This window comes from Corvus brachyrhynchos, unplaced genomic scaffold (genome assembly GCF_000691975.1).
Source record: "Corvus brachyrhynchos isolate BGI_N302 unplaced genomic scaffold, ASM69197v1 scaffold142, whole genome shotgun sequence".
Taxonomy (NCBI): Eukaryota; Metazoa; Chordata; class Aves; order Passeriformes; family Corvidae; genus Corvus; species Corvus brachyrhynchos.
The window spans coordinates 9589181-9597189 of record NW_008237226.1 but is presented as its reverse complement, the minus strand read 5'-3'; the positions used below and the strand labels follow the sequence as shown (position 1 = coordinate 9597189).

Here is an 8009-nt window from a genome sequence, read left to right as displayed (position 1 = left end):
TCTCGCCGCCGGCTGACACCGGGCTGCCGGGTTGCTCCTTCCCTCTAACGCGCTCTCGGGATCTCCATCACTAACGCAAGCTTTATTAAGGCTACGCGGGGAAAAATAAAGAAAAAATCCAGCACGTGATAGAGTATGAAGTCAAGGTGGTGGGGGAGAGTTTCCTACAGCCAGGGAGAGAAACGTTTGTAGTTTTGGTGCGGTTTTCAGCATCTGGTCCCGCGTCCCCCTCCCCCCTGCCCGATACGACACCTCTGCTTCAAAATTCAGAATCCAGCGCGCTCTTTCCCCTCCGCCCCTTCGCCGTGCAGTTGACTGCGGCTCCGAGGCGATTGCACAACGCTTGGAAGCACTGCCGTGAAAGCGGGGATTCGGGAGAGGAGCTGATGCCTTGCTACCCCGTAGGATCTGAGTGAGCCTGCATCAAATCCTCAGCGTGGAAGGGCAAAATTTGGAGTCTGTAAAGCAAACGGGTGAATGGGAGTTTCAGAAAGCTGCTTCACTTCAGTTTGCTGGTGGCGGGGACAGACGAAGGGAAGGAGCTGTCTGACTTTTAAAATCACTGTAATTCTTACTTAAAGGCAAGCATAGAAACATGTAGATTCACAGTCATTCTAGAGTGATAATTTGGCATCAATGAATGTGCAAAAATCCTTGACATTATCTCTGCTTTCTAGAATAGCAAAGCCTGTCTAAGTCCCACTCTGACAAAAGCCACTCGGCAAAGGCAACACAACTGATGGGACTTCCATTAGGGCACACATGAACTGGCGGGTCACCAAAAACGTAGTGAGACAGGCAGGAGGCACTTGAAAGAGAGGGCTCAACAGACTGAAAACTCAAGAACTGGCATAGCAAATTATTTGTTATCACAGAAGAGAAAGTGAAAGGCTTTGTACGATATATATGAAGTTCACAACTGAAACCATCACCTCTTTCACTCAAAAGGTTGTAAACTTGGTAGAGTGTAAGCAACAGAAAGCATTTTAAAAAATAATCCTCAAGAATACCATCAATTCCTTCATTGTCCATTACATTAGCAAACGTTTGCAGTAATTCAGAATGTATTTAGCTGAATTTTGTATTACGTAGCTGGTATAGTTGCTAAAAACTCCTCTTGAGTTTAAAAGCTGTATTTAGTTCAAACTCTGCTGGTAAAAGCTTTTGTTTTGTCTTCTTTACCTTCAATGAGACAAAATGAATTATCTGATTTCGTGAGGTGTATGAAGAGTCCCTGTTATAACTGCGAAAATAACTGGATGTCTGCTGGTGTAAGGATTGATTGTATTTGTCAGTCTATTTAATGCTAAAGGAAAAAAGGAAATCGGTCCCTTTCACTGTCAGGGAAGCATCAGAATCACTTTCTGTTTATTTCGTTCTGCAATGCAAACCAAAAAAACACCAGTGGGGAAAGTCCTAAACCTTACCCTGAAGTGACTGGAGTCTTCCACTGGATTAGTGGACAAGAGGTCGAGCCTTTAGCCATGGTTACGTTTATCTTGCAATGTACTTCGATCCTCACTTTCTAAGGCTTTCTGAAGATCAAGGTAACTATTTCCTCCTCCCTTCCGCTAAGAAAAAAATATGACCGTTTACACAATTGTGAATCTCTCAAATTGAAAATAGATGTCTTTTGACAACAACTGCGTAGCTGCTGTATGTTTGGTTTTTCTTCAGGAAAGCCCTGTATTTTGGACTGAATATTTAACCACACCCCTTTATTAATCCTGATCTCTGGTGTTAGATATTTAGTGCCCTTCTAATATATGGCAGCAAGAACTATTTTTAATTTGCTGTGTTTCTTTATTTGTCATCCATAATTGCCCCTCATTTGGTTGAACATCCTCTCCTTTATTTCTCATTAATCTTTTTTTAAAAAACAAATTACTGTGATTGAAAGAATTTCATCCATGCCTTCATCGTACTTGGAACTACTTCAATAGACATTTGTAAAAAATCCTAATAGTAAATAACTAAGGGGTGAAGAGAGAGAGAGACTGTTTTAAGTTTCAGTGCCAGCTTTTTGAGACAATTATTAATGCTCCTGCTTAATTTACACGTATATTTCCTCTTCTTAAGCATATAACTTAAAGCCACAGAATACTCAGTGTTTTCTTGAACTGAATCTGTTCTGCATTTCAGAGCTGAATTAACCTTAGGCTACCCCTTTCTTGCACTACTTAGCTTTTGTTTCTGTGTGTTTAAGATCATAAAGCTGAGTTTGTAGATAGTTTAAATAATGTAAAACATGATCGTTCCTTGTATCATTTATCTTCTAAACAAGTAACTGTTTCTTAGCTGTATAGCTACTCTGAAAATTTACCAGAAGGTATACCCCATTTTACTTATTTGTTATGATGGCGGGAAAGCAACTTTTTAAAATTATAAACAGAAATCCAGAGGGCAAGCAGAATTTCGTACAATGGACTGTGTGTTTTTCCCTGGAATTCACATATTGCAAAGGAATGGGAGGATATAGAAATATTTTCCTCTAAGCTGTTACAGTTTCATTTGGGATTGAGAAAGCAAAGTGAAATGTGCTCTCATGATAGTTTTATAAACTGACCTAGTTTTCTTTAGTCCTAACCCAGGTTTTAAGCAGTCTGGGAAGTTCCCTTTGAAGATATTGAATAGACTGCTACTGAACAGGGTGAAATTTTCTACTGTTCTCATTGTAAAGGACTGGGAAATACAGCTTACGTAGTCATCGACCCCTGCTTGCTACAGCTGTCAGTGTCTCCAGGTTTTGTAGCTGCTCTCTCATTATCTGCAGAACATTCCTTTCAACCTGCGTAGGCCCAGAAGTGGGTCAGTAAAGTTGCCTGTGAATTGAGGAGTGGCGCATACAAATCTTTCTGTGTGAACGTTTTGCAGTGAATAATGGCATCTGCATCCTCACCTTTGTAACTCAGCTCTGCGTATGTCAAGGGTGTAGGAGTAGAGAGACAATACTAAATTTGAGGGTAGGTTACAAATAAAATTGCTTATTTTGAAGTGCATTAATGGTCAGAATTATCTGTGTGCTAATGAGGTGCGGATGAAAACCATGCTGAGTGTATAGAAAACATATTCTTGGAGTGCTATGTTGCTTTGTGGTATGAGTTATTCTAGATGGAATATTTTGAATTTTTCTAATGCCTCCCCTTCTCATTACTTGTCTGTGAGTTTCAGGGCCATTTTATTTCTGTTTATTATAGAGTAGGTTTTGATTCTTAGATAATGCAGAACACATCAGATGCAAACATACTACTGTGTTTTCCTAAGTTATGTCACTTAGGTCCAAGTTTTCTTAAAACTTCAGTCAGGAAAAAAAGCACATTAAAGCCTATATAGGAAGTGCTATCTAGATTTACTGAGAAATATGAAAAAGGGTGAATCTGGTAGCCTTAAGGAAGTCTAAAATGCTATGGTGAAAAAAGATATCTGTACTGTGCTGAAAAGGTTGGGGGGAGGCTGAGTATTGTTGAAGGAGTTCTTCTAAGCACTACAGCTATTCAAACATTTAATTACAATAGATAAATATATAAGGAAATTGCATTCCTCTTAAAGTCTAATGTAATTAAACGCTTGTGCCCAGACAGAAAAAGCCATTTTTTTAAAAAAAAGAAACCAAATTTTGCCATGGGAAAATGCTTTCTGTATGGCACAGGTTTCCAAGGAAAGGCTAGCAGGTAATAAAAATTATTCATATTTTTGACTGTATTTACAATAGCATAATTTAGAAATGCTTCTGAAAAAGTGTTTTAGGAATCCACTGTTTCAGTGGTGCAGTCCAGTGTTTCAGTAGCTGTTCTGTTAGGTTTTGTTCATTGACAAATCACATGAAAAAAACCAATACTTTGTTTCCCCAAGTTTTAATATTTTATAACCTACCTCTTCTCAACATGCAAGCAGTAAAAAGTTACATTGCCAGGGAATTTATTTTAAATACATCCAAATATCATAAATCATATATACTTGTTTGAAATGGTTGCTAAAAAGCAGGTCATTTTGACAAATGGTTATAAATACTGTGAAATCATGAGTTTTGAGGACTTCTGATTGGTTTCTGAAACCTGTCAGTAAGAAAAATGAGCTGCACACTTGTAGTCAAAAAGCACTGTGTAACTGATTCATCAATATGTCTGTGCTTTTCAGTGTGGTTGTAAACAGAAGCAAGAAAAAATACATAATAAAGCATAGCTTTTCCAGAAAGAGTTAATTTGTTTGTTATCTGGTATAAAAGCATCACTTACACTTAAGAAAAACAACAACAACAACAAAAACTCTGTAGATTTCATAAATGAAACCATTTCAAAATCCGATGAGTAATAAACGTACTATTAGGAGAAAACTTTCAAGACTGATTGCATATCAAATGTTGGGCTTACTAGTGAGCTACTTGCTGAATTGTTTTAATAGGGGAGAACTTGCAAGAAATTCACTTTTGCTCTCAGGAAATAAAATCAGGAACTTTTCTAAGACTAAAATTTGAAAGACTATTTTGGTGATACATTTTCAAAATTCTTTGCCCCAAGCCAAAGAAGAACTTTCTGTGGACAAAAAAAAGAAGAAATATGTATGGCTTCTAGTTATGCATTTCTGTCTGTTTGTATAAATGATTCAGTAGGATTTACACTTCTCCCTCTCCCCCTCCTCGTCAACCCACCCATTTGGAAACATTGGAGGGCCGATTCAAGCCTTCACTGCATCACAAATGTTTTTGTGAGAAGGTCCATTGACTCCAGTGGAACTCCTGAAGTGCTCAAGGTTTTTTTAAGCCATCGGAGCTTAATTCTGTTACATGGGGATTAAAGATTCAAACATTCTGGCAATATCTGGATAAAATGTCACTAAAAAATTTCAAAAAATCATAGTTTTAGTTAGTTACCTTTTAGGATTTTTAAACTTCTGTTACATAGTAGTGAAAGAAAAATGCTTTATAATCCTTGCAGATATTTACTGATGAAATGTTTGGATTGCCTGATTGTTTGAAAATTGCCAATTGAGCATTTTATATACACATTGAATTTTACCTACATTGCTTTTAACATCCTAGGATAAAATTTGTACTAACATATCTAGTATGACTTCTGTAGTATTTTGTAATGTAAGTAGTAAGATTGTGATTCTCCTTTTTTGTCTTTTTGCCATTTTTAGACATGCCAATTGTTTAATAAATGTTTTTTAATTGAGCCTGTTAATCTGCATATCATTTTCCATTTGGAAATACTCATTCTTTAGTAATGCGATGACTCGATATGCTGTATCTCAATTCCTCAAGCGTAGGATTGAGCTCTGTGTCTTGAAATTCAAGGGAAGGTAACATTATCTTTGCTTCTGTCCGCTGATACCCTAATATTGCTCACTGGATTTATTGCTTTCAAAGACACCGTTACTGGGCAGTATGAATGGTCGCCATAGCATGTTTCTCTCAGTAGCAAAATGTATTCTACCAAGCAGTGCTATAAGCCTATGGAAAGGAAGCAAAATAAATCTGGTTTCATCTGCTAGACTGAGCAAAGTTTAAACCCATCAGTAAAATGTAGTTATGGTGGGGTTGGGTTCAATCCTTATTTTTGCCATGCTACCCTGTGTCCTTGTTCTAATATACTTAAGAATGCAACTTGAAAGGATGTGAAAGGAAAGTCATATTTTTTAAATATAAATACTTGCATATGTCGCTAATAAGGTTTCTAACTGAAATAGTGTGGTGTTAGAGAATTTTGATAAATAGTGCTTGAGGCTACTTCATTACATCAGTGCACAGCTGGGCATTGAACCCAGTCCTATGATCTGTCTCGAGCCTGTGCCCTGTCCTTTTATGACTGTTTGCCCAACTTATACAATGGCCATACCAGTTCTTTCCTTCCATTTGTAAAGTGCTGTAAACTTTTATGGATCGAAAAGCTTTTGTGTGTGTGTGTGTGTGTGCGTACATGCTTTTTATTTTTAGTAGGCTTTAAAGACTTACAGATCTGCATCACGATTTCTCAAGTTCTGCTAGTTGCAGAGTACGAGCAAGATGGTGCACAGCCACCCTGCAGAAAAACTTTCCTCCTGCTACTCAGCAGGGCAATTGCATCACCTTTACCAGCATGAGCTGGGTGACTGTATATGTGGTCACAGCCAGGAGTCATTTGACTTCTGGGGTGAGCGTCTGGGCTCTTCCATGAGCATATAGCTGTTTTTCTATTGTGTTTAATGCAAGTCTGAATTAAAAAATAGCCTGATGTCATTCTTCTGGATACATGCAGTCTAGTCTGATATTTTAAATATTTGAATCAGTAAAAAGAAAGTTGTTGAAATAAATGGTTTATAAACAGACATGCTAAGGGAAATTTCACCAGGAAGATACTGATGACAAACTCCTACTGATTTTTGTTCGGACCAGATTTTACTATAAATGTAGCTCAGCTTGGGAGGAGATAGACCAGTTAGCCATGGTAGTGCTTATGTTTTTTTGTTATATGCCGTCTTGAATTCTTCCAGCGGCAAATATGGCAAAGGAATGCTTGTTTAAAAAGCCACTGCTGCTATTGGTCTTGGCTTTCTAGCATGCATTGTCCTTGTTATTTATTAATACATATTACAAAATCTATGCCCTTTGATAAGTTTACCTATACCATATCCATTTAAAATAATATTTTAGTAGAAAATAATATAAATCACAACGATGTTATTCATTTTACTCTGCAAATTTTATACATGTATCTGTGATATCACTAGTGCAGAGTTGCCTCACTGCATCCTAACATCCAGTGAATGACGCAAAGTGAAGAAAACCCCACATTAAAATAACGGGATATAGTAGTAGACAGTGCACTGTAATATGTGAAAATTTCCTTCTTAAGTCTTCTATTAAACACTATAAATAGACTACTTATGTTGACTTATGTTGTCAAAATTCTACTTGGTAACATCAGTGGTATTAAAGATGTAATGTTCACTGTAGATTAGGGATGGTATCTTTTATTGCAAGATCTTGGCCCTACAGAAGATACTAAGGCACCTCCTATTCAGAATGTGAGTTGATTTTCTGTGTGAATTTTTACAAATAGTTTTGGGGATAGGTCACTTGATTGGAATTTGTAGATATTAATAAATAGACATAAGATTATATGTCAAAAGAGAAATCTGGAACAATATTTGGAAATTTGCTGCTGAATATCTTATTGTTTAATGATGGATGTAATCACTGAATGCTGTGAAGTCTGAAATCCCTGGAGCTTCTTACTCAATGAAATGGAAAATAAGCATTCGGAACTTTGTATTGAAAATTACCTGTGCTGGATAAACATCACAAGATAACATCCATGAGAAGTTAATGGTCATGTTATGGAAAGTTATATTGTACTTGATTCTATGTTTTCTTTTGTTTTCCTTTAATAAATGAAACAAAATAATTGACAAAACAGAAGAAGCAAGTCTCAAAGCAATGAGTCAAATCTTTAATTTATGATAGAACATAATAGTTTTACTAAACCAATAAAATCCAGTGGATTATGAAACTCTAACTGGAAGCCAAGTGATTCTTTTCTTTTCTTTTCTCTTTTCTTTTCTTTTCTTTTCTCTTTTCTTTTCTTTTCTTTTCTCTTTTCTTTTCTTTTCTTTTCTCTTTTCTTTTCTTTTCTTTTCTCTTTTCTTTTCTTTTCTTTTCTCTTTTCTTTTCTTTTCTTTTCTCTTTTCTTTTCTTTTCTTTTCTCTTTTCTTTTCTTTTCTTTTCTCTTTTCTTTTCTTTTCTTTTCTCTTTTCTTTTCTTTTCTTTTCTCTTTTCTTTTCTTTTCTTTTCTCTTTTCTTTTCTTTTCTTTTCTCTTTTCTTTTCTTTTCTTTTCTCTTTTCTTTTCTTTTCTTTTCTCTTTTCTTTTCTTTTCTTTTTTCTTTTCTTTTTTTCTTTTCTCTCTCTCTTTCTCTCTTACTTTCTCTTTCTCTCTTTCTTTATCTTTCTTTCTTGCTTTCCCTCACTCTCTTTCTTTTGCTCTTACTCTCCTCTCCTCTCCTCTTCCAATCCATAATACACATCCTGCTT

The 8009-nt window shown here is 36.2% G+C and overlaps 1 protein-coding gene across 1 annotated transcript in view; it reads left to right on the top strand.

The window, feature by feature from the left end:
• MEOX2 (mesenchyme homeobox 2) overlaps positions 1-8009 on the top strand; it is a 53413-nt gene that overhangs the window by 1022 nt on the left and 44382 nt on the right. The gene's annotated exons all lie outside the window — the stretch shown is intronic.